The 25,259-nt window shown below is 38.5% G+C and overlaps 1 long non-coding RNA gene across 1 annotated transcript; it reads right to left on the bottom strand.

The window, feature by feature from the left end:
* Positions 1-9,720: 9,720 nt before the first annotated feature.
* LOC125164629 (uncharacterized) lies at positions 9,721-14,399 on the bottom strand. The gene is made up of 3 exons (XR_007151836.1): positions 14,329-14,399; positions 10,559-10,589; positions 9,721-9,828 (listed from the first exon to the last, which is right to left on the bottom strand). It is a non-coding gene; the product is annotated as an uncharacterized LOC125164629 (long non-coding RNA).
* Positions 14,400-25,259: the final 10,860 nt, after the last annotated feature.

Genomic DNA, 25,259 nt, shown 5'->3' with positions numbered 1-25,259 from the left:
GCTTGTCCCTGTGCAGAGAAGCAGCAGTCTATCAATGAGACGTGTCTGAGAGCCCCAGGAAGTGACCAGCAGCCACAGGGTGAGTGGGGGTTCATGGCAGACTTGAAAACAATGGAGAAAAGCATGACATGTTAAATCATTTTCCAAGTTGATAACCAAATAGGGGCTGCAAATAAAAGGTGCCAATTTTCCACCCTGTTTTTGAGCAAGCTGACCCTGAGAAGGCAGTACAGGTAAGTCCTTATGTTGTAAGGTCTCCTGGATGACCTAACAAAGACTTTACCCCAGGGCTTAAATGCTTTAATAATAACCTTGCTTCCACCCTCTTTCGCCCTTTCCCTGTTTCTACTCCCACACTTCCTTCTCTCTGTGTCTCCCTCTGCCTCTCTCTCTCTCTCTCTCTCTCTCTCTCTCTCTCTCTCTCTCTGTCTCTCTGACACACACACACACACACACACACACACACACACACACACACACACACCCCTTAGCTCCCTGTCTCCTGGCAACAACGGTTAACTCAAACAAGGCTACCCAAAATCATTATCCACTTCTGCTTTTCTCACCACCACCATTAGGAGCGTCACTCAATACCAAAAGAAAAAAAAGTAGCTTGATTCCACACAATACATGACCATGGAAAATGACAGATTGAGATATAGTGCATTGCGTGTGCCGCCAATGGTAATATTGTTAAAGTAAATTCATCATCCTGACATGTTCATAATACTCCGACACCGCTGTCTTACTACGTCGCAAGCTGCCTAAGCTTGCCGCTCAGGGCGACACACAGCACGGAGCAGAGCTGCGTCACCCCTTACATCTCACCTAAAGACTCCACTGCATGCCAGTATGTGCCCACCACTGCCCGGGTGAGGGAAATAAAGTGGACGAGGACAAGGGCAAGCAGGTGTTGGTACCTGATTGAAATGGAAGCTAAATGGCTTTTCTCATCGGGGCTTTTCTGAGGAGATGCTCTTGAGCAAGGCCATCAGATCAGCTTTGCAAAATGTGAGGAAAAGACTGGTCGTGAAAAACTGTATTTCAAGCAGAGGAGATTTTTCCCAAGTGATGCAATTACTAGTAGACAAGAAGGACTCTCATTCCCTCAACACTGATGAATTAACAGTCCTCAGTGAGCCAGGGAAATCCGATGTCAACAGAAACCCATACCTTCACACACCTGTACCTCCACCCCGCACTTCTCCCAACCCTCACCAAAACCAAAACAAAATAAAACAAACCCAGGGGCACCTGGATGGCTCAGTCAGTTAAGCGGCCGACTTCGTCTCAGGTTCGTGGGTTAGAGCCCCTCATCTGGCTCTGTGCTGGCTGACAACTCAGAGCCTGGAACCTGCTTCAGATTCTGTGTCTCCCTCTCTCTCTGCCCCGTCCCCCTACCCTCACCCCCCCCCCACCCCCACTCACACTCTATCTCTCTCTCAAAAAATAAACATTAAAAAAATGTTTTCAAACAAACCCAGCACTTTTTCAATATATATATAATTTATTGTCAAATTGGTTTCCATACAACATCCAGTGCTCATCCCAACAGGTGCCCTCCTCAATGCCCATCACCCACTTTCCCCTCCCATCCCCCTGCCCATCAACCCTCAGTTTGTTCTCAGTATTTAAGAGTCTCTTATGGTTTGCTTCCTTATCTCTATGTAACTCCCCCCCCCACTTCTCCTCCCCCATGGTCTTCTGTTAAGTTTCTCAGGATCCACATATGAGTGAAAACACATGATATCTGTCTCTCTCTGCCTGACTTATTTCACTTAGCATAGTACTCTCCAGTTCATCCACGCTGCTACAAATGGCCAGATTTCATTCTTTCTCACTGCCAAGTAGTATTCCATTGTATATATAAACCACATCTTCTTTATCCATTCATCAGTTGATGGACATTAGGCTCTTCCCATAATTTGGCTATTGTTGAAAGTGCTGCTATAAACACTGGGGTACAAGCGCCCTTATATATCAGCACTCCTGTATCCCTTGGGTAAATTCCTAGCAGTGCTATTGCTGGGTCATAGGGTAGATCTATTTCTAATTTTTTGAGGAACCTCCACACTGTTTGCCAGAGCAGCTGCACCAGTTTGCATTCCCACCAACAGTGCAAGAGGGTTCCCATTTCTCCACATCCTTGCCAGCATGTATAGTCTCCTGATTTGTTCATTTTAGCCACTCTGACTGGCGTGAGGTGGTATCTCAGTGTCAAACCCAACAGTTTTTAAGTGATGACTACAAGATACTAGAGTGTACTTTGGAATGAGCAAAACCCATTGCCTTACCTCCAATAGCTGAGCAGGAAATGAGGGAGGGAAGGGAAAAAAGTCACCAAAGGTATGACGCCAAGCTAGTTACTGTTGGGGGTGACTACAGCCTAAACCATGGGGAAATGGGGAAACAGTATAAAATACACCTTCTCAGGTCATCCAACAGGAGAAGCAGCAGTGGGGTATTTGTTCCCAAACACCCACCGGCCATTGGCTGAAGACTGCTCCCAGAACAGTGTTACTGGGCATTTCTGGTCCAGCATTTCTGGTCAGCTTTGGACATGTCACTCATTCCAGCCTGCTAGGTATGGGACAGCATTATCCAATGACGTGTTCCCTGGGAACCGCAGATGAAGTTAGTGATGTGCATAGTCACTAACACCAAACCCTAAAACCATGTCACAGAAGAAAAAAGTCACTGCCAACAACAAAACCAAAGTTCTATGCTTAGACTCGATATCCAAAAGATATCTGATAATAGTCCTGGCACAGGATTATAGCTCTAGGCAGTCCACTATGCACTTTGGGCACTAAAGGAAATGCTCATAGTGACTGTACCCACTGGTTTTCATTTTGCATGACAGCAAGCACATAGGTTTTTTCTCATGTCTCTCGAGCAGCTCCGTTCTCAGTGAACCAACTTAGGGTTGGCTGCAAGGGAAACTGTGAAGGAGATGATGTTTCTTTAGTATTCTCAGCCTCCTCCCTCTGGTTCTTTCCTCTTCTCCTGGGGCCCCTTCAGCACCCAGACCCTGGCAGAACCAGCTGTCGGGAAAGGTTCTAATATGAGTCATTTATACCTAAGTACAAGTGTAACTTTTATTCATTCAACAAATATTTAATAATCAACTTATTTAGGACCTGACACTGTGCTGGATGCTAATTATAAAAATATAATTCACAGTCCCTGTCTATACAGTATGATAAGTACCAGGATTAAGACATACAGAATGGTACGCGAGCCTTCAGGAGTGGCTGCTGTGAAGTGTTTCTTAATGACTTTCAAAGCCTTTGTCCCTTGTTAAATGCATTTCAAGCATCAGTGAGTAGCCAGAAAGGAGTGCAGAAAGGAAGGAAGCCTCTTGCCTCAAATTCCTGAATCCCATGTTGTTGCTATAGAGAATTCAGGCACTTGGGCGTTTTTCTATTCCAACCTACATATAGAGCTGGCCTGTCTCCATGGCCTGCAGAACAAATTGAAAACTGAGCAGTAAGCAGCAATGTGTGCATCTGTTCCGAAATCCTGCTGTGCATAAAGGATGTTTTTTAATTTGCTTGCACATTCCAGAAAAAAAAAGAGAGATTTCCTATTTATAGATGGATTCAACATTTGGATAATAATGCTTTCTTGGCTTATTATTCAGTGTGGAGATTTCCTCTGTTTCCGGCTACACCTGCTTTAGTCCCTCGTCCCTACATCTCACTTTAAGGAATCAGAGCCAGAGCCCTTGGAAAATCTCTGTCTCACATTTCTTCATCTGTGAAAGGAAGCTGATAATTCCTCACAGAGAAGTTGGGAAGATTAAATAAAATAATGTAAACCACTTAGAAACTAATGTCTGACATGGAGAAAGTAATCAGTAATAGAGTTTAGGAAAGCAGGTTTACGAGTTCATTTCTCCCAACAAGCTCCAAGCTTGTCTGAGAAATTAAATTAAATCTTAGGTTGTGGTTAATAAGAAGAATAGTTATCAAATACTTACTGATTTCAATAAGCAGAATATCATCAGAGCCTGAGGGCTACCATATTGGGTTATCCTCCTCCAGCACAACTAAGCAGAGGATCCCAGACCTTTAGCTTACACTCCCACCCCCGACACACACACAATACTCATCCAACAAACACATCTTAATTCAATAAAGTTTATACATCTGGGCACCTGGGTGGCTCAGTCAGTTAAGCATCTGACTTCAGCTCAGGTCATGATCTCGCAGTCTATGGGTTTGAGCCCTGCATCAGGCTCTGTGCTGACAGCTCAGAGCCTGAAGCCTGCTTCAGATTCTGTGTCTCCCTCTCTCTCTCTGTGCCCCTCCCCCCCCTCTCTCTTTCAAAAATAAATAAACTTTTGGGGCACCTAGGTGGCTCAGTCGATTAGGCATCCAACTGCAGCTCAGGTCATGATCTCGCAGTCTATGGGTTTGAGTCCTGCATCAGGCTCTGTGCTGACAGCTCAGAGCCTGGAGCCTGCTTCAGATTCTGTGTCTCCCTCTCTCTCTGTGCCCCTCCCCCCCCCCTCAGAAATAAATAAACTTTTGGGGCACCTAGGTGGCTCAGTCGGTTAGGCATCCGACTTCGGCTCAGGTCACGATCTTACGGTTCATGAGTTCAAGCCCTGTGTCGGGCTCTGTGTTGACAGCTCAGAGCCTGGAGCCTCTTCAGATTCTGTGTGTGTCTCTCTGTTCCTCCCCCACTCATGCTCTGTCTCTCTCTGTCTCTCAAAAACAAATTAAAATGTTTAAAAAGAAATTTTAATTTTAAATAAATAAACCTTAAAAACAATTTTTTTAATAATAAAGTTTATATGCCCTAAACAATATGAGTGCGCTCCTTTTCTTTGGCATAACTTGCAATGTCAGAATTATCTACCAAATGGGGGGGGGGGGGGTCAGTAAAATCTCCATAAAGGTCCAGATAGGAAACCTTTTTAGGCTTTATGAGCCAAGAAAACAATGTGCTCAATCCTTTGGCAATTGTTCCAGTAGAAAGGTTAACAGTCTTTTCAAATTTACATTTAAAAAGGTAAAAGCCGCTATAGCTTAAGGACTGGAACCAGCCATAGCGTCTGTAATTTGTCCACCCTTGTTCTAAAAAGATGAAACCAAGAGTTTCAGCTGTTGCATTGCTTTATAAATTTCAATATGAATGAGAATGCAGTTCCTACCTAATAGACACCCACACTAAACAGACTAGGAAGTGTATGGTACAGTCACTCACCTACAGAAGAAACAGTCTGTGAATCCTACTGTGGCCCCACGCCCCCAAACATACCCATTTACACTGAAAATGACCCATCTACTTTGGCCTAAAATTCTTCTATTCAAATGTGGATTCTTTTTTTTTTTTTTTGCATTAAATAGATTCATTTTTTAAGAAACCACTTAGAGGGGTAGTACTTTAAGTCACTAAAACTAACAATAATTTATTTTTTCAAATGACTTTTTCTTCATGTGGGAATTTTGAAATGATATATGAGAGAAAGAAAGAAAGAAAGAAAGAAAGAAAGAAAGAAAGAAAGAAAGAAAGAAAGAAAGAAAGAAAGAAAGAAAAGAAAGAAAGAAAGAGAGAAAAGCAAAAGAAATGAGGATAAACAAGAGTGGTCCTCAAAGAAATTTGGATTTTGTCTCCTAATTCCAGATCACTTATTTTAAAAAAGATTAGAGATGGGACAATGTTATTCTGATGCATTTGCATTCTTCACCTTGTTTCCCTACTAGAAACAAAATAAGCTAGTGGTAGCACATACAAGACTCTGGAAGCTGAGTCTGGTTCTCACCAGCTGTATAACCTTGGGCAAGTCGTTTAACTTAATAAGCCTCAGTTTAATTATCTGAAAAAAAAATGAGAATGGTAATAGGATCTATCTCAGAGCGTCGAGGTTACAATTAAATGAGATGAATATATGAAGAACACTTAGAATAGTATTGGCACATAGAAGATTCACAGTAAGTGACAGAAATGACTGTTATAATTGTTCTCAAATTTCAGTGCAAAGAACAAATATAGAACTTATTAAAAATTCATACTCCTACCCCTAAAGATTTTAACTTAGTGGTGCACCTGGGTGGCTCAGTCGGTTGAGTATCCGCCTTGTGCTCAGCTCATGATCTCGTGGTTTGTGCATTCGAGCCCCACGTCAGGCTCTATGCTGACAGCTCGGAGCCTGGAGCCTGCTTTGTATTCTGTGTCTCCCTCTCTCTCTCTGCCCCTCCCCTGTTCATGCTCTGTCTCTCTCAGTCTCTCAATAATAAATAAATGTTAAAAAAAATTTTTTTTAAGATTTTAACTTAGAAGTTCTGATTTGAGGCGGGGAGGAATCTGTAATTTAACAAGAATGTCAGGTGATTCTAATGTCAGTGATGCAGACCACGATTAAAAATAAATAAATAACAGCCTACAAACCTCATCAATAGTGTAAGGAGTTGAAATAGTGGTTACATGAAAGCATGTGTAATGTAAGAGGGATGCAAGGGTAATGATCAGCAGGAGCTCAAGGGGACTGAAGAGGTGCAGGTAATGGTCTACATCTTGGCCCAGGTGTTGGTTACACAAGTATGTTCACCTTGCAATGATTTATCAAAATACACATTTATGATGTACCTGATTTTCTGCATGTAAGTATTTTCTTCAATAAAGAAGTAAAAAACAAATGCCAAAGCCAAAAACAACCTTATAAGACCAGTGCCCTATATCAGTCAGTGGTTCTCTTCCCTGATTGAATAATAAACTCAGTTGGAGAGTATTTAACAAACATCGACCCCAATTCTCAGAAACTTTGATTTAATTCATCTAGGGTAGGACCAAGCAATTAGTACATATTTTTAAAAGTTTATTTATTTATTTATTTTGAGAGAGAGAGTGAAAGAGAGAGCAGAGGAGGGACAGAGAGACAGGGAGAGAGAGGGAGAGAGAAAATCCCAAGCAGGCTCTGCGCTGACAGCACAGGGCTCAATCTCACGACCTGCGAGCTCATGACCTGAGCCAAAATCAAGAGTCAGACATGTAACCGATTGAGCCACCCAGGCGCCTCACCAATTAGTATATTTTAGAAGCTCCTCAGATGAGCCTATTTTTCACCGCCATGGTTGAGAATCCATGCCCTTATACCAATGTCCTCAAACCTTAGCATGCATCAGTCTCACCTGAGGGCTTGTTAAAACAATGACTGGGCCCCCCTTCCAGAGTTTCTGATCAGTGGAGTCCAGGATGGGGGCCAGAGAATTTGCCTTTCTAAGCTATCAAGAAATGCTGATTCTGCTGGTCCCCACCTCTGGTGATTTCTTTATAAGGTTAAACCTCTGGCATCAAACTCTTCTTGTCCTCATTTACCTAATATTCTTCTATCAATAAAAAGTTAGTGTTCCTTGGATATTAAAAACCTATAACCCAGGAATTAGACTGTTATTGTTATGGAATATAGGTAGTTCTGACACTGGAACTTTTGGTCATATTAGAAAGCACATTCTGTCATTGAAATGTCCACATATTCTTTAAACAAACATTTCCTGAGTCCCTACAATGTACAAGACCCAGAGCTGTGTGCAGATCTTGCTTTCAAAAAGTCCTCATACTTGAGCAGAACTCCTGAGTCTCATACATAAAGGAACTAGTATTCATGCTTATTTTTTATTGCAAGATTGCTTTCTGGATTAATACTTGGAGTGGTTCTCCCTTTCTGTAAATGGGCACCCGAAGAACCTGGAGGTCCTTGGGAAAGGACTGTGGTACTCTCAAAAGAAGGGTATTCACACCTCAGTGTAAATCTAAGCAATGTTTGTGTTGTGTATTTTTAAGTGGTCCCAACACATTTGCCCTGGATGACTGGTAAGAACTTTATCTTTTACCAGAGAGAGAGACAGAGATTCCTTTGTGACAAATCTAATGACAACCTTACAGATTTACAGTCATAGCTTCAGATATAATACAATGCAGAATTATCCTCAACAGCATCAGAAGCATAACCCTTGGATCACCATTCATAACTGATTTACTCCTAAGGACTTTGCTCTGCTTATTTCCATTCCCCCATGCCTTTTATTTACATTACTTAAATTCTATTGGGAACAAAGGTCTTGATATTGGACTGCAGAGACCATGTAAAATGTCTATGCTATTGTATTTGTCAGCTCTCAAGGCATGTAGAATAATTGAAGTCCATTTGGAAAGCTTTCTATAGCTCACTAGCAGGAATATAAACTGACAACTTCAACAAAAATATGAGGAAGGAAAATTCTTATGAATTTTCTACATTTCTAAAGACTTTTCTGTAAAACAAAGTTTTGGTTTAGTGTCAGTTAATACTATGACAACAAAACATAGCACTTATTATCCTTGATGGCTACAATCTTAATTTTAGAGAAACGTTTGCTCTACCTTATACCTTGCATCTCACTATCTCTTTTAACAGAATTAATGTTACATGAAATCCTATGTGACCATCACCCACCTTTATGAAATAAATGGTATTTCCGCAGAATTAAACCCAACAATATGTAAAAAGAGTAAAATACCATGATCAAATAGCATCCCAGAAATGGTTTTGGTTTGTCCCAAAAACTAAAGGTTTAACATCAGAAAACCAATCAATGTAATTCACTATGCTGGCAAAAAAAAATAAGTGAATACAATATGACTACCTCATAAAATGCAGGAAAAGCATTTGAGAAAAATCAAAATCCATTCATGTTAAACTCTCAGCAAGCTAGAAATAGAATAGAATGTCTTTAGCTGACATAGAAAAACCTACAGTTAACACACTTACTGGTGAAAGACTGAATGCTTTCCCTCTAAAATCAGAAACAAGAAGTCCTTCTTTTACCACTTATTAAACATTTTGCTAAAAGTCCTAGCCAATGCAATAACGTTTAAAAAAAAAAAGGAAATAAAAGGCATACAGATTGGAAAATAAGAAATAAAATTGCTGTTATTAGTAGACAATATGCTCATATACATAGAAAATCCTGAGGAATCTAGACAAAAGCTACCAGAAATAATAAGTGAATTTAGGATGGTAGCAGGATACAATGGCAATACCGAAAAATCAATTGTATTTCTACATTCTAGAAATAAGCAATTAGAAATTAAAATTAAAAAGCAGTATCATTGGGGGGCCTGGATGCTCAGTCAGTTAAACCTCTGACTTCAGCTCAGGTCATGATCTCCCGACTCGCGGGTTCAAGCCCTGTGTCCAGCTCTGTGTTGACACCTCAGAGCCTGAAGCCTGCTTCAGATTCTGTGTCTCCCTCTCACTCTGCCCCTCCCCTGCTTGTACTCTGTCTAAGTCTCTCTCTCAAAAATAAATAAACATTTTTTTATAAAGCAATATCATTTATAACAGAATCAAAAATCTAAATACTTGTCGACAATTATTTTAAAATGTGTTTGAGTTCTTACATTGAAAACAACAAAACATTGCTGAGACAAAATAAATACCTAAATAAGTGGAAATGTATAACTTACTTTCAGGGTCAGAAGACTCAATATTCGGGGCGCCTGGGTGGCGCAGTCGGTTAAGCGTCCGACTTCAGCCAGGTCACGATCTCGCGGTCCGTGAGTTCGAGCCCCGCGTCAGGCTCTGGGCTGATGGCTCAGAGCCTGGAGCCTGTTTCCAATTCTGTGTCTCCCTCTCTCTCTGCCCCTCCCCCGTTCATGCTCTGTCTCTCTCTGTCCCAAAAATAAATAAAAAACATTGAAAAAAAATTTTTTTTAAAAAAAAAGAAGACTCAATATTCTTAAAATGCCAATTCTCACTAAATTGATCCATAGATTCTTCATAATAGCAATAAAAATCCCAGCAGACTTCACTGTAGAAACTGACAGGCTGGCTCTAAACTGTATATGGAAATATAAAGAATTTAGAATAGCAAAAAAAAAAAAAGTGAAAAAGAAGAACAAAACATCCACACTACCTGATTTAAAGATTTAATATAATGTTATCGTATAAAAAATGTCTATTTTTATGCCAGCAAAAATGGACATACAGATCAATGGAACAGAATAGAGAGTAAGAAAAACACCCATCCATATGTGGTCAATCTATGTTCAATAACAAATGGTGCTTGGATATCCATATGGGAAAAAGTGAACCTTGATCTTTACTGGTCACAAAAATTAATTTGAAATGGATCATAAACCTAAATATAAAAGCCAAACTATAAAAATTCTAGAAGAAAATATTCAAAACGCATATATCTGACATAAAGGACTTATCTCCAGAATATATAAGAACTCTTCTAACTCAATAACAAAAAGACAAATAAGCCAGCTGAACTGGGCAGAATATTTGAACAGATATTTCACAAAAGGAGATGCATGGAATGCCAAAAAGCATGTGTAAAGATGCTCCACATCTTTAGTCACAAAGGAAATACAATTAATACCACAATGAGATACCACTACTTTCCTACTCACATGGCTAAATTTTTAAAAACTGACAATATTAAATATAAGTAAGGATGTGGAACAACTGGAATTCGCAGACACTGCTGGTAGAAATGTAAAACAGTATAGCCACTTTGATAAACTCTTTGACAATTTCTTAGGAAGTTTAACACACACTGACCAGGTGACTCAGGAATTCCTCTCCCAAATACCTGCAAAAGAAAATATATGTACACACTCATTTTTTAAAAACTGTTACATGGATGTTTACAGCAGCTTTATTCATAAAAGCCCCAAACTGAAAACAACCCAAATGCAGTTTAAAAAAAAAAAAAAAAAAAAAAACCTGTTCCATGCAACAACATAGTTGAATCTCTAAAACACTATCCTTAAAATAAAACATAAAAAACTAATCTAATGTAAAAGAGTGCCTACCACATAAGTCCCTTCTCATGAAAGTCAGCAGAAAACAAACTTAATCTAGAAGCAGATCAGTTGTTGCCTAAGAACTGAAAAGAGGAGATGGGACTGGTTGGGAAGGAACACATGGGGACCATTCGGGCAGATGGCGGTGTGCTATATTTTGACTGTGTATACATTTGGCAAAACTCATGGAAGCATTGTATCTTTACAAATTATACTTCAATAAAGTTATTTTTTTCAACAAAGTTATTTTTAAATTAAAAAGGTAGCACTTTTTACGTCTCCGAACACATTTGACACCGTTGGTCTAAAGAGGCAATGAACATGAACCATCAAATAAGAAGAGCTACCACTGATTGTTTACTGTGTGTCAGAATCGATGCTCAGCATTTTAAAACTATTTTCTAGTAAAACCAATGGCTTGAGGTTTATCTCTGTTGCCACTTCACAAATTAGGAAAATGAGACTTAGAAAAGTCAACAGTTAATAAGTGGTGTGATGGGCTTGGAAAGTCAGATCTGTCTATCTCCAAAGTAACCCTTGCTCCCAGAATCTGCACCACGCTTTCTCCCAAAGGAGAAGGACATCGTGCCTTCTGCAGAGCCTCAGGGGTCATTAGAATAAAACGCTCTAAACAAGATGCCAACAAAGAGGAAAATAAGTGGATTTGTTGCCTGGGCAGAACAAGAATACAATAATAAACCATCAAGAAGCTTTTCAGGGATCACTAATGTCAACAGAGCATCAAGTCTGAACTGATGGAACAGCAAATGTCACTATTGCAGCAGGAAAATTCCCTATTAAAATATATATTAATCTCAAAAGTACAAAGGTCCTTGTTATTCTTATTTGAGAAGGGAAATTAACTTATAAAGAAAAGCAGACATTTGCAAGGAATAAAAATATGTATCCTATCTTCTCACATTTTTTCTTGTCTTATTTACCAGAATGCTTATGTTCCCAGCTCATGCTATTTTATAAGTGAAGTCTTTCAAATTTTTAGGAACAGAGAGTGTCATATTAAATAAATAGACCCATGGGGCACCTCGGTGGCTCACTCACTTAAGGGCCTGACTCTTGATCTCGGCTCAGGTCATGATCTCACAGTTCGTGAGTTTGAGTCCCACATCGGGCTCTATGCTGACAGCACCGAGCCTGCTTGGGATTCTGTCTCTACCTCTCTCTTCCCCTCCCCCATGCTCTCTCTCTCAAAATGAATAAATAAATTTTAAATAAATAAATAAATAAACAAACAAATCCAGCTCCAAAACGTAAAAAATGGAAAACAACCTAATTAATTCTAGAAAAGCAAATTTAGCCCTGGTGCCAAAACCTTACAAAAATAGCAGAATGTTTTTTAAAGGAAAAGAGGAAAAGGAGGGGAGGAGAAAAGAAAGGAGACTTTTGAAAATTTTCAGTTAAGAGTATGAGTGAAATTACAAATAAAATATTTGCAAATAGAATTCAACAAAATATCTTTTAAGGTAACCAAATAGAACTAAACAGGGAAAGTAAGAAAGGCCCAGTCGTGAGACATTTATTAATAGAATATGCTATAATAAAAAATTAAACAAGAAAATTCATAAGACAATTCTCCATGTAATCATTTAGCCTAACTATTTTTCACCCTGATATATGAATAATTGGAAGTTATTGAAATTCTCTCTTGGAATACGAAAGAATATCAATTTATATAAAGTATCAAAAATACATTTATAACACCATTACATCAACAAATAAAAATCACCAGATGCCAAAAGGTATTTGATGAAATTAACCTCCATTCCTGATTTCATTAACAGCTTAAAAGGTAATTTTGAAGTTAAACAGACCCAGGGCACCACTATTGACCTCATGTATATATAGCACAGCACCTGGTACATGATAAACACCCAATAAATAGAAGCTATTTTTTTTTCAACGTTTATTTATTTTTGGGACAGAGAGAGACAGAGCATGAACGGGGGAGGGGCAGAGAGAGAGGGAGACACAGAATCGGAAACAGACTCCAGGCTCTGAGCCATCAGCCCAGAGCCTGACGCGGGTTTCGAACTCGCGGACCGCAAGATCGTAACCTGGCTGAAGTCGGACGCTCAACCGACTGCGCCACCCAGGCGCCCCTAGAAGCTATTTTTTATATCAAACCAACAATTAGTCTCATGCTTAATGAAGAAATTCTATAGGCATTATACTGAAATTAAGCACAAAACAAAGAAGGTTTCACCTTATTTATATTAATAAATAAAAATTATAAATACAGGAATGAAAAAGACAAAATTATCATTATTTGCAGGTGAATGACTATTTTGATATCCTAAGAGAAAATTCTCAAAACTAGTAGAACTAAGAAAAGAGGTTAGAGGAGCACCTCGGTGGCTCAGTCGGTTAAGTACCCAACTTCAGCTCAGGTGATGATCTCCCGGTTTGTGAGTTCAAGCCCCACGTCAGGCTCTGTGCTGACAGCTTAGAGCCTGGAGCCTGCTTCAGATTCTGTGTCTCATTCTCTCTCTGCCCTTTCCCCACTTGTGCTCTGTTTCTCTCTCTCAAAAATAAATAAATGTAAAAAAAATTAAAAAATATATATATATATAATTCATCAGAAAGAGCAAGTAGGTAAGAATATCAAATAAACAGGTATAAAAGAAATGTTATTAATAAATTACTGAGCTTAATACATGTGAGCTCTCAATAAATATGTGCTGAATCAACTCTAAAATTAAGGCAGTTAAAATTATGTAATACATAAGCAAATATGTAAAAGGCACTCATACCCACATAACAAAAAACTCAGATTTAGACCTTACCTAACTTTTGGTACCAATTTTTGGTACCTAAAAATTTAAAGTATGATATTGGAGTTATCATAAAACAGCAGAGAGGGGAAGAATTATTTAATAAATGTCAATAAAATGAGATTAAAAATTGAAAAACCAATAGAGAACGTCCTTTCTTGCTGTAACTAAAGTAATGTCCAGATGGATCAAAAAGTTAAGTAGTTAAAACTCATAGCAGAGGAAAAAAAAAAAAAAAACTCATAGCGGAAAAAAGCTATAAAACTTCTGGAAGGAGAAGGAATTCCTAAGCTTAAAACCAACAGAAGAAACAAAAGATCAATAACTTTATTACCCAAAACTTGGAAAATTTCTCCAAACTAATAAAAAAAATTCAAAATTAAAAAGCATACACTGAGGGAAAAAATTAGGTTATATAGTAGATAAATGATCATTCTCGTTACAATTTGTAGGGCTCATATATACAACAAAGGGAAACTCACAACTCTGATAGCCTAATAACATAAAAAGACAATCCACAAAAGAAAATACAACTAATAAACAAAGTTGGGGAAATGTTCCAATAGAAATTAAAGAAATGCAAAATAAAACCACAGGGAAGTGCTATTTTTCTCATAACATTAGCAAGTTCTTTGTTGAATGATAATTCTCTACTCTGGCACTGGTATTGTGAACCTGGTATTTTTATACCAGGTTAAAACCTTTCCACCTTATTGAAAATGTAAATTGGCATTACCATTTTGAAATCAATTTGAAAATATTTTTCAAAGGCCTTGAGTTCATTCATAGGTTTTGATCCAATAATTCCATTTTGAAAAAATTTACCTAAAAGAAATAAATATGGGAAAAGCTTTATGTGTGAAATATTCACTAGAGTATTACTTATAATGGCTAACATTGGAAGAAAAATCTTAAATATCCGATAATAATGAAAACCCTACATAAATTAAAAACCTAAGTAAATTATACCCACTGAATGGAATAATAAGTAGGTGTTTCAAACGACAGATAAAACTATTAAACACCTTATCTCTGGGAAGTAAAATTATAAAGAATTTTTATTTTGCACTTAATGCATTTCTTAAGGTTTGAATTTGTTATTTCTTTCATATTATAATGAGAAAAGGGATATGAAGATATTTCCATTTTCAAAAAACATAGTTGAAATGATGGGTACAAAGATTATAATAATAACATGGAAGCATTTTCATTATCCTTGGGGGAAAGATAGGGAATGAAATACCCATAAATGCTAATGGTGGATGTGTTTCTTGATGAAAATATGGATGATTTTTTTGCCTGTTTTCCAAATTATCTGTATTCAACAAACATTTACTGAGATCCAAAGTTAAAGGTCTTGAACTATGACAAAGATGTAAAAGTCACTGCCATGCTATTTATCAAAAATTTATCAATTTTTACAATATTCAGGATAGACCTTTTCTTCATTCAAAAGACTTCTCAGGGAAAATAGTATAATGCATCAGAAAACAATCCACTAAGAGTTTATCATTACACAAGTTTCTGTGGCATAAAATTAAAATATCCATTTTCAAACACATATAAGAAAATACTATTGATATTCAATAATTTTGGTTTACAATAACAACTTCCAAACTTCAAAACATCCAACCACTGCATATGAGAAAAGAGAGATATATGAGAAAAGAGAGATATAAATTTCTTTCCTGTTTCCTCAGATCCGTGAGATTATTTAAACACCTGCTTCAAGCACAGAAGAGTGAAAAGTTTATAGTGCATTCAGTATATATTTCTTAGTAACCCCTAACGTGGGTTTAAACATACCCAGAAATTTCAATAAAATATCTACCAGATTAGATTTCACATAAAAATGTGAAACATACAATTAATACCTTTATGTTGATTACTTTTACAGTGATAGTATTTCAGAGATACTTGGTTAAGTAAATGTAGTATTAAAATTTTTAATAACTATAACAGGTAATTTTCTAAATACCATTTCTAATAAACCTTAAAGAATTCAAAGACAAAAAATATGTACCAGATTAATGTCTACCAAACTTGGAATCATTTTCTTCTGTTATCTTTCATAACATCCTTTTATTTGTTAAATGCACTAATTCATACAATGCACTTAAAATAGTGCCCAGCTTATAGTGATCACTCCACAAATGTTGAATGTTATTTTTAACAATTTAAGAAATATTTTTAAGCAACTACATGTGCCTGGCATGATACTAACCACAATTAAAGCAGAGCTAGGTCTCTGAAGAAGAGGAGCTTTGAAGGACAGGAAATCCTGGCCCATCACATCTCCTTAACCAATAACAAAATGGGAGCAGGATATCTACACTTCTTAAGAGAAAAGAGAAATTATGTCTTTGCTTTAGTGTCCTAAAAACAGTAGATTCTTGATGGGGTTACTCAACTGTCCACAGTTGAAGCAAAAAAGGGTAGCCAAGGGACAAATATGTGAAAGCCAAGCTGGTAACAGAAAAGGGTGGTGAAGTCTCTGGAAATAATAGGAGGGTTTCCTTGGATGAAAGATGAGGGGCAATGATGGCAGAGTTGATATTGTGTTTTCATGGACCCTCCTCCTTTAAATCACCTCCTACAACTGTCTCCTCAATGTCACATGCTAATGGCTGAGTGACATCTCACAGCAGGGACATGGCATTCTCCAAAACTCAAAAGAAAAGGGGTATAAAGATATCACTTACAAACAGCTACTGGAGGAGTTCCTGGGTGACTCAGTTGGTGCATCTGACTTCGGCTCAGGCCATGATCTCATAGTTCATGGGTTCAAGGCCCATATCAGGCTCCGTGCTGATAGCTCAGAGCCTGGAGCCTGCTTCAGATTCTGTGTCTCTTTCTCTCTCTGACCCTCCCCCAATCATACTCTCTCTCTTTCTCTCTCAAAAATAAGTAAACATTAAAAAAATTTTTTTAAAGAAACAGCTACTGGAATCAAACAAAGGTCAGCTTTGCTAATGCGAACTATGTCAAATGTCACAGAAAAAATGAACACAAATCATAGTTAGAATCCATTTTCTGGGAAGTAGATCTAGAGTCAAATTCAACACCTTAACCAATGATAAACAAAGAGCTTCCACACTTCTTCAAAAAAAAAAAAAATCTTCCAATAAGGTAAATGCAGAAGTGCTTAAGTGATAAATAAGAAAAGCAAACATTATGATAAGCACCACAGGAGGTAGATTTGTATTTTGACAGGCAACAGGAATAGAATCCAAAACTCTAAACAGTACTATTAAAAACACTTAAACAACTTGTGTCAGTTTCACAATTCCCTTGCTTTATTACCACATTGCTGGCTGATTAGAGGACTATTATAAATGTTTTTTCACACAGTAAATTTCTAGACATTTAATTGCAGTTAAACATATATTTCTCCAATACGTAATCTAATTAATGTGAGGGAGTTAATAAAGATAAGACCATTTCGTGAGCAGCCTGAAAAGTGAAGTAGGCCCAAAGCACCCCAAAGGTGTTCTTAAGTCTTCTTTGGCTACGACAATGAACAGTGCCTTTCCCAGAAAGGGGAAGGATTCTCTTTGATTCCTTACACAGATTTCTGAAGCCACAGCCTTGGATTTATTTCTCTGGTAAACGTTATAAATAAAACATTAATCATTATTAAACCTGCCTGGAAAAAAAGAATGCTCTGCTACAGACCAATCCACATTTTTCTGGGCCCAATTCAGAAGTTTTTACACTTGAAGGAAATGCTTTGTTCCTTTTACTGAAATTTTTCTGACTCGGGTAAAACCCCCAAAGGATCTTCAAGGTCGGAAAACGCCTTGAATTGTCATGAACACCATGGCCAAAGACTTGAGTAAAATGAATCTTGTCTTCAGCTGCCAGAGGAAAGTATCTTGTATTATTTTGCCGGTATGTGTGCCTTAGCTTCTTTCTGAGTAATGTAAAGATGCAAATGCTTAACAATGTCTTAACTACAGATTATTTGAACACACAAGGCCCAACGTCCTGCCGATTCCTATCCAAAACCAGACACCACTAGCAAGCAAAGGATGACATTCACTACCAGGCAAAGGATCTCCCTTAGGACACACTCATAAATTACTGCCCAGCTTTCCATTCATACAGTAAGTGAAACTATTCTCTGATAATCATGGAGAAACACCAGTACCACTAGAGACCTGTGTCCAATTTACCTAACAATTCGGACCTTGGCACTGACTAGTTCCATCTATTATTGATAAAGAAATTGCTCATTACTGCAACCCCTCCAGGTGCCATTATTCTTCACACAGCAAAAGTCATTAGGCAGTGTCAGAAAGGGTTGACATGTCTGAGATCACACTGAACGTTTGCCCACTAAGAGTATGTGGTGGTCACACATTTCTTATTAGGAACAGAAAAAGTTAAGCATGCATAAAGAAGTTACACAGAGTAAGCTCATTTTTTAATCCGCTTCACCAGACCTCCAAAGAGAAATGACTTAAAAACTCGCATAATATTTTCATGAGTTTTCATCAGAGCACCAGAATTCATATCCCTTGCACTGAAGCACGGAAAATTTCACTAACTTTGGTTATTATTATTTTAAACTTCTTCTGGACAGATGACTCAGAAAAGACAAAGGCTAGAGAGATGAGGCAGAAAAACATAACCACAAATAAAAGGTCTTCAACCGTCTAGTTCAACAAATAATAATTATCATTTATGTTAGTATAGTGGTTTAGAGTTCACCAATAACTTTTAAAAGGATTCTTCTACATATGATTCTCACAAGAGCCTACTTAATATTGGAGAATGTGAGAGGAGGGCACTTGTTGGGATGAGCACTGGGTGTTGTATGTAAGCCAATTTGACAATAAGTTATATTCATAAAAAAATATTGGAGCAGATGACAACATTAATGGACTGCTATGCAGCCAGGCAAAAGAACAGTGTTGGAGAACTAATGGAATGGAAATATATTCCTAATATATTGAGTACAAAATGCTGGTTTCAAAATAGAATGAATTGTTTGGTCCTGTTTTTATAAAAAGATATACACATTCATACATACATATACATGCATTTGTACACACACATACACACATAGAAAATAGGCTGGAAAGGGGGCGCCTGGGTGGCTTGGTGGGTTAAGCATCTGACTTTGGCTCAGGTCATGATCTCACGGTCCGTGAGTTCAAGCCCCGCGTCAGGCTCTGTGCTGACAGCTCAGAGCCTCGAGCCTGTTTCAGATTCTGTGTCTCCCTCTCTCTCTGCCCCTCCCCTGTTCATGCTTTGTCTCTCTCTGTCTCAAAAATAAATAAACGTTAAAAAAAATTTTTTTTAAAAAAAGAAAAGAAAATAGGCTGGAAAGATATCAACCAACTGTGGTCCCTGTGTTATGATTACTGACCATCTCTTCTCTTTATTTTATTTCCTGATATATCTGCAATGAACATGTATTACATGTATGACCAGTAAAAGATAACAATATATGATAATAGGAGTCATCTTCTTGTTCTTTTTTTTTAACATTTATTTACTTCTGAGAGAGAGAGAGAGACAGAGTGCAAGTGGGGGAGAGACAGAGAGAGAGAGGGAGACACAGAATCTGAAGAAGGCTCCAGGCTCTGAGCTGTCAGCACAGAGCCTGATGCAGGGCTCAAACCCATGAATGGCAAGATCATGACCTGAGCCAAAGTCAGTTGCTTAACCGACTGAGCCACCCAGGCGCCCCAGGAGTCATCTTATTTTTCTAATGAATTTTTCACTAAACTTCAATGATCATAACTTAATACCAAGGAGAAATGGGACCTTCATTTGAAATGCTTTGAGAAAAGGCAATTTTTAAAATATCAGAATTCACTGATCTCTTATACCCATCCAGAGTTATAAGTTCTGCTAGTTCAGAACAATTCAGGAGGGGCCAAGATGGCAGAACAGCATGGAAGTCTTTTTTGCATCTCGTGTCCATGAAATATAGCCAGATCAACGCTAAATCATCTTGCACACCTAGAAAACTAATTTGAGGATTAACACAATAATCTGTACAACCTGAACCACAGAACTCAGCAGGTACGTGGTGCAGAGAGTTGAACTGGGGGAGAGAGAAGCCATCATAATGGCTAACATGAACAACTCAGGCAACAACAGATGTTGGCAAAGATGGGGAGAAAGAGGATCTCTTTTGCACTACTGGTAGGAATGCAAATTGGTGCAGCCACTCTGGAAAGCAGTATGGAGGTTCCTCAAAAAATTAAAAATAGAACCACCCTATGACCCAGCAATTGCACTACTAGGCATTTATCCAAGGGATACAGTTGTGCTGTTTTGAAGGGACAGATGCACCCCCATGTTTATAGCAGCACTATCAACAATAGCCAAAGAATGGAAAGAGCCTCAATGTCTATCGATGGATGAATGGATAAAGAAGATGTGGTATACACACACAGACACACACACACACACACACACACAAAATGGAGTATTACTTGGCAATCAAAAAGAATGACATCTTGCCATTTGCAACTACATGGATGGAACTAGAGGGTATTATGCTAAACAAAATTAGAGAAAAATATCATATGACTTCACTCATATGAAGACTTTAAGATACAAAACAGGTGAACATAAGGGAAGGGAAGCAAAAATAATATAAAAACAGGGAGGGGGACAAAACAGAAGAAACTCATAAATATGGAGAACAAACAGAGGGTTACTGGAAGGGTTGTGGGAGGGGGGATGGGCTAAATGGGTAAGGGGAATTAAGGATTCTACTCCAGAAATCACTGTTGCACTATATGCTAACTAAGTTGGATGTAAATTAAAAAAAATAAATAAACATGGTTAAAATTAAAAAAAAAAAAAGAACAATTCAGCATAAAATATACATTGGGTGATGTCTCCGCCTAATTCCTCTAGGAAGCAGAACTTAACAGTGAGCATTAAAGTGCTATCATTTGGACACCTGGGTGGCTCAGTTGATTAAGTGACCGACTCTTGACTTTGCTCAGGTCATGATCTCAGGGGTTTCTGAGTTCGAACCCCCTTGCCCCCATGGGCAGGGAGCTTTCTTGGAATTGTCTCTCTCTGCCCCTCTCCTGCTCGTGAGCACGCACAGGCATGCTCTCTCTCTCTCTCAAAATAAATAAATAAACTTTAATAAATAATAAAATAAAATAATAAAATAATAAATAAATAAAGTGCTGATACTTTATTCGGAAGTTGTAAGTCCAAGACAGTGAGAAGGTGAGAAGGAAGAGGAGAGGTGAGGAAAGAATCAAAGCAATGCAATGTAGTGCCACCTCCTGATCACCAACTGCCTCACAACACTCTTGAGTGATACAACCACTCAGGCAGCTGGACCATTCCTTGGTACGTGGGGCTTCTCTAACTGAATACGAGAAATAATGGCCCTGGAGCAGTCCAAAGAAGGGAGAAAAGGAGGGTTTATTTGCCTAGTTCCTTACTATCTCCAGTGCTCTTTGATCAAGGTCCCTCAGGGCCCACCATCCAGTGACCCAGTACCCACTCAGGAGGCCAAATGCCATGGCTTGAGTGTCCAAGCGCAGATATAAAGAGCTAATTTCATGCAGTGGGGCTCAGCATGTGGGTTTGTGAAGCCGGAGAGATACAGGGCCTAACCTCAGACTCCAGTAAGCAAGGCAACCAGCAAAGGTGGCAGTGTCAGGAGGAAGGCAGCTCCTCCAGGAGGTTATTCAAGGCCTCTGAGAGGAGGGTAAAGGCTTAGTCCAATATAAATGTCTTACTGTATCTTGGAAATAGTTGGCTATTTTATTACATCAAATTCCATTAACAGCATCAATAACAAAAAATTTCCTCCATATCTATAAACATACCACAGACTATGAGAGATCTTATTTTATTCATCTACTTCACTAACATCTGGCATAGTCACATGTACATGAAATGGGTGTACTCAGATCACTGACATGCAGGTTACAGTAATTTCCTGGTGCACAAAATATACTTCTACCCTTTACTGTCCCACTCAGGAAAGCACACTAGAATGCAAATAAATGAAGCAGATGTTAAAAAAGACATTATGGTAAATCCTCATTGTAGTTTTTTTTTAAGAAAACCATTTATGAACATTAGTAGTTTTGAGTTAAAAAAAAAATCACTTATGAGGTACCTTGATGGTTCAGTCGGTGGAGCATCCAATTTTTTTTAAATTTTTTTCTCATGTTTATTTATTTTTGAGAGAGAGAGAGAGAGAGAGACAGTGCAAGTGGGGGGAGGGGCAGAGAGAGAGGGAGACAGAGAATCTGAAGCAGGCTCCAGGCTCTGAGCTGTCAGCACAGAGCCGGACTCAGGGCTTGAACTCACGAACCGCAAGATCATGACTTGAGCCGAAGTCGGTTGCTTAACCGACTGAGCCACCGAGCACCCCTGAGCATCCAGTTTTTTTTATCTCAGCTCAGGTCATGATCCCAGGGTCATGGGATTGAGCCCCTCGTCAGGCTCCGTGCTGAGAGTGAAGACTACTTAAGATTATCTCTCTCCCTCTCTCTCTCTCTCTCTGCCCTCTCTTCTGTTTGCATTCTCTCTCTCTCTCAAAAATAAAAATTAAAAAAAAAAACACTTATAATTTATGTCACGAATAATCATTCTACATTGTATGTAGAAATGCTGATTAAAAAGCACGATGAGGGGCACCTAGTTGGCTCACTGGGTTGAGTGTAGGACTTCAGCTCAAGTCACTATCTCACGTTTGGTAAGTTCGAGCCTGCCTCGGGCTTGCTGCTGTCAGCGTGGTGACTGCTTCGGATTCTCTGCCCCCCCCCCACCCCTTCCCCACTCATTCTATCTCAAAAATAAATAAACATTTTAAAAAGCACTATAAGATACCACTCCATACCCATTATGATGGCTATTACTAAATACATACATACATACATACATACATACATACATACATACATAGAAAACAGCAAGTGTTGGTGAGGATATGAAGAAATTGGGGCTCATGTGCATTCCTGCTGAGAATGGAAAAAGGTGCATCCACTGTAGAAGATAGTATGTATGGCAGTTCCTCAAAAAATTAGACCTAGAATTCCCATATGACCCAGCAATGCCACTTCTAGGTATAAACCTAAAAACTGAAGGCAGGGACTCAAACAGATATGTGTGCACCAATGTCTACAGCATTATTATTCACAGTAGTCAAAAGCTAGAAGCAACTCAAGTGCCCATCGATAGATGAAGGGAGGAACAAAATAAGGTACATACCTAAAATAAAATCTTTTTATGCATGTATCTTTAAACAGCATTTTTTTTCCAGATTCACTGACACATAATTGACAAATAAAATTGCATATATTTAAAGTATACAATGTGATGATTTGATACACACATACATTGTGAAATGATTACCACAATCAACTTAATTAACACACCCATCACCTCATACTGCTACATTTTTGTTTTTGTGGTGAGACACTGAAATGTTATTCAGTGTCAAAAAGGAAGGAAATCATGACATATGCTACAACACATATGAAACTTAAAGACAATATGCTGGGGCTCCTGGGTGGCTCAGTCAGTTAAGCAACCAACTTCGGCTCAGGTCATGATCCCATGGTTTCTGGGTCCTAGCCTCCCATCTGGCTCTATGCTGACAGTTCAAAGCCTGTAACCTGCTTTGGATTCTGTGTCTCCCTCTCTCTGCTCCTCCCTCATTCATACTCTGTCTCTCAAAAATAAATAAACATTTAAAAAAAGACAATATGCTAAATTTTCGTTCAGATCATGATCTCACACTTCTGGGATCCAGCCCCACTAAGGCTCTGGGCTGGGCAAGGAGTCTACTTAGGATTTTGTCTCTTTCTCTCTCCCTCTGCCGCTCCCCTCATCACACACATGCGTGCACTCTCTCAATAAAAAAATTTTTTAATTAAAAAAAATCGTTAACGAACAATGAAGCGACAGAAAGAGAAATTAAGGGCTCAATCTCATTTACAGTTGCATCAAAAACCATAAATCTAACCAAAGAGGTGGAAAATCTATATACTGAAAACTATAGAAAGCTTATGAAAGAAATTGAAGAAGACACAAACAAAAAAATGGAAAAAGATTCCATGCTCCTGGATAGGAAGAACAAATATTGTTAAAATGTCGATACTACCCAAAGCAATCTACATATTCAATGCAATCCCTATCAAAATAACACCAGCATTCTTCACAAAGCTAGAACAAATAATCCTAAAAATTGTATGGAACCAGAAAAGACCCCGAATAGCCAAAGCAATCTTGAAAAAGAAAATGAAAGCAGGAGGCATCACAATCCAGACTTCAAGCTGTACTATAAAGCTGTAATCATTAAGACAGTATGGTACTGGCACAAAAACAGACACTCAAATCAAGGGAACAGAATAGAGAACCCAGAAATGGACCCACAAACGTATGGCCAACTAATCTTTGACAAAGAAGGAAAGGATATCCAATGGAATAAAGACAGTCTCTTCAGCAAGTGGTGCTGGGAAAACTGGACAGTGACATACAGAAGAATGAACCTAGACCACTTTCTTACACCATACACAAAAATACACTCAAAAAGGATGAAAGACTTAAATATAAGACAGGAAACCATCAAAATCCTTGAGGATAAAGCAGGCAAAAACATCTTTGATCTTGGCCACAGCAACTTCTTACTCAATACATCTCCAGAGGCAAGGGAAACAAAAGCAAAAATGAACTACTGGGACGTCATCAAGATAAAAAGCTTCTGCACAGTGAAGGAAACAGTCAGCAAAACTAAAAGGCAACCGACAGAATGGGAAAAGATATTTGCAAACTACATATCAGATCAAGGGTTAGTCTCAAAATCTATAAAGAACTTATCAAACTCAACACCCAAAAAACAAATAATCCAGTGAAGAAATGGGCCAAAGACATGAATAGACACTTCTCCAAAGAAGACATCCAGATGGCCGACCAACACATGAAAAAATGCTCAACATCACTCATCATAAGGGAAATACAAATCAAAACCACAGTGAGATATCACCCTATACCTGTCAGAATGGCTAACATTAACAACTCAGGCAACAACAGATGTTGGCAAGGAAGCGGAGAAAGAGGATCTCTTTTGCATTGTTGGTGGGAATGCAAGCTGGTGCAGCCACTCTGGAAAACAGTATGGAGGTTCCTCAAAAAATTAAAAATAGAACTACCCTACAACCCAACAATTGCACTACTAGGCATTTATCCAAGAGATACAGGTGTGCTGTCTCGAAGGGACACATGAACCCCCATGTTTATAGCAGAACTATCAACAATAGCCAAAGTATGGAAAGAGCCCAAGGTCCATCGATGGATGAATGGATGAAGAAGATGTGGTATATATATACAATGGAGTATTATTCAGCAATCAAAAAAATGAAATCTTGCCATTTGCAACTATGTGGATGGAACTGGAGGGTATTATGCTAAGTGAAATTAGTCAGAGAAAGACAAAAATCATATGACTTGACTCATATGAGGACTTTAAGAGACAAAACTGATGAACATAAGGGAAGGGAAACAAAAATAATATAAAAACAGGGAGGGGGACAAAACAGAAGAGACTCATAAATATGGAAAACAAACTGAGGGTTAGTGGAGGGGTTGTGGGAGGGGGGATGGGCTAAATGGGTAAGGGGCACTAAGGACTCTACTCCTGAAATCACTGTTGCACTATATGCT

The sequence above is a fragment of the Prionailurus viverrinus genome, chromosome B1 (assembly GCF_022837055.1).
Source record: "Prionailurus viverrinus isolate Anna chromosome B1, UM_Priviv_1.0, whole genome shotgun sequence".
In the NCBI taxonomy this organism is placed as follows: Eukaryota; Metazoa; Chordata; class Mammalia; order Carnivora; family Felidae; genus Prionailurus; species Prionailurus viverrinus.
The sequence above is the reverse complement of the archived record's forward strand: the minus strand, read 5'-3'. Positions and strand labels throughout refer to the sequence as shown.